This window comes from Mauremys reevesii, linkage group 25 (genome assembly GCF_016161935.1).
Source record: "Mauremys reevesii isolate NIE-2019 linkage group 25, ASM1616193v1, whole genome shotgun sequence".
Taxonomy (NCBI): domain Eukaryota; kingdom Metazoa; phylum Chordata; order Testudines; family Geoemydidae; genus Mauremys; species Mauremys reevesii.
The window spans coordinates 17,856,341-17,859,165 of record NC_052647.1 but is presented as its reverse complement, the minus strand read 5'-3'; positions in this window follow the sequence as shown (position 1 = coordinate 17,859,165).

Below are 2,825 nucleotides of genomic sequence, written 5' to 3'. Positions count from 1 at the left end.
AACCACTGAGCTATCCCTCCCCCCTAGGGACTGAATGGCTAGGCAGCAGTTCTGCAGAAAAGGATCTAGGGGTTACAGTGGATGAGAAGCTGGATAGGAGTCAACAGTGTGCCCTTGTTGCCAAGAAGGCTAACAGCATTTTGGGCTGTATAAGTAGGGGCATTGCCAGCAGATCAAGGGACGTGATCATTCCCCTCTAGTCGACATTGGTGAGGCCTCATCTGGAGTACTGTGTCCAGTTTTGGGCCCCACACTACAAGAAGGATGTGGAAAAATTGGAGAGAGTCCAGCGGAGGGCAACAAAAATGATTAGGGGACTGGAGCACATGGCTTATGAGGAGAGGCTGAGGGAACTGGGATTGTTTAGTCTGCAGAAGAGAAGAATGAGGCGGGATTTGATAGCTGCTTTCAACTACCTGAAAGGGGGCTCCAATGAGGATGGATCTAGACTGTTTTCAGTGGTACCATATGACAGAACAAGGAGTAATGGTCTCAAGTTGCAGTGTGGGAGGTTTAGGTTGGATATTAGGAAAAACTTTTTCACTGGGAGAGTGGTGAAGCACTGGAATGGGTTACTTAGGGAGGTGGTGGAATCTCCTTCCTTAGAGGTTTTTAAGGTCAGGCTTGACAAAGCCTTGGTTGGGATGATTTAGTTGGGAATTGGTCCTGCTTTGAGCAGGAGGTTGGACCAAATGACCTCCTGAGGTCCCTTCTAACCCTGATATTCTATGATTCCCGTCATCAGCTGAGCGAGGCAAGTGACAAAGTTGTTGAATATGTGGAAAAAGCTGGTGGCAGGCTGTGTAGAGAATTCCTTCATTAAAACTGGGCTCTTGCTTGCCTTCTGGGTCCTATCTAATTTGACACTGTCCATCCAATGCACTTCATGTTATATTGTGAAAAGTTTTCATACAGCACCTCTCAGATTCCTACTGGATGGAAAACAGTGCTGCATGTTGTCTTTCTGCCTGCCCTTTTACGAGAGAGAATTAGTAGTCCTAGTGTACTTAACAAGCAAAGCTAGAAACCGGATCCCCAGTGACAGAATACAGTAGATGTTAAGTGAATGGCCAGTAATTGAAACTTGCCCCATATAAAGCTGTATAGTGGATTGAAAAGAAACTGAATTTAATGTGGGAATTGGAATCTGCTGGAAAGCTTTCTGTACTCATAAACTGATTTCTTACTTGATTTTTAACTAGTCTGGGGCTTAGATTCTCCAACTGCTTTTTGACTCAGTTGCCCTTTGACCCCCTATATCAGGCTGCAGCTGCTCACTATTTCTAAAATAAGGTGCTTTTGCTTATTCCTGCTGGTTCTGGCCTTTCTAATCTCTTGTCTAGACTCCTCTGGTCACCTTATTTCTTCCATCTGGAGCTGTTTACACCCAGAGCTCAGCAGTTGGGCTTCTTCACTACAGACATGCTTATCCCATCGCTACCCTTACTAACAATTCAACCTGAAGTTCTGTTGATAACATATGGTGGTGGCTTATCTTAGTGTAAGTGCCGATCCGGGGATTTGTTAACGGGGCCCTCTTATCTGTCTTTCTAAGTTGATTTTTGCTGGTCTTGTTAGAACTCTTCAATGGGTGGGCTGATTCCATCATCAGTGGAGTTTACACTTAAAAATTTTGTGGAGTTACTGTTTGAATTTTAACTTTCTCTTCCTTAGATGTAGCTAATCCAGCTGTTGCTTCTCAATTCTTGTTTCTTTCTGTAACTGGTTCATGATTGCCTTGGGGTTTAAACTGTAAAGATTGTGTTTAATGATCTGTAAGACTTGGTGATCGCTGTATGGAGAGAATCGTTTCCGTCCTGGAGACCTCAATGACTGCAAATGCACAGAGGCTCCAAGGACCCTTCTGCTCAATGCATCTTTATTGCACACACTCCATCCAGTGGTGATCCAGGCTATTACATTACTTAACATTTATACCCTTTGTAATTGAAGGGTGAGTAATAGCCTTAAAGCGAAGCTAAGAACCTTTGCACTAAAAGCAATTAATTTTGCACCCTAGCCTTGTTCCTTTCAGCTGTCTGTGCAAACTCTTGCTCCAGGCAGGCAAAGAGCTGTGTTGGACAGAAGATAGGTACTCAAGGACACAAAGCAGATAATAGATTTTTGCAGTGTGTGTGGAGGGGCGGTGTATGGTGGGTTGGTTTTTCCCAGATTCCTCCCTTGTTGCCTGCACTCCTGATACCTTAAATTTGTGGAAGAACAAAAGCTTCACCTTATTCCTCCCTATGACCTGCTCTCTATTGCTGTCACACTATGTGATGTTAAAGCTGCAGTTCTGTGTGTTATGAATGTGTCAGTTTACTTTTTAAAAAGCTTATGCTTCTTGCTTTTTGCTTTTTGTTTTTATTTATTTATTTAGCTGCTCCACAGCTAGTAGCTTTTAAGAGAAAAGCCTGACTGGATTCCTCTAAAGACTCCACCATCAGAAGGCAAACAGCAGTGGTGGCTCTGCTACACAATGCATCTCTCCACCCAATGTCATGCATGCCTGCTTGGTTTTTAACCAGCAGGTGCACAACTGTATTCCTCCCATGCTTCTTCCCAGGGCCTGATTTCCCTTTGCAGCTGCGAGAGCTTCCATCTCCCAGCCTTATCCACCAGGAAAGGCTAGGCCTTCGACTACAACTCCCAGCAAGCCCCTCCTTCCGGACTCCATTTCCCAGCGGCCATTGCGCAGGCCGGGCAGTCAGAACTCTATTTCCCGAACTGCCCCGCGCCCGGGCGGGGGGAGAAGTCACGTGCTCCGGGCTATATAAGGGGAGGCGCTGCGCCGGCAGCCCCATTGTTATCGCGGAGCGGAGCCG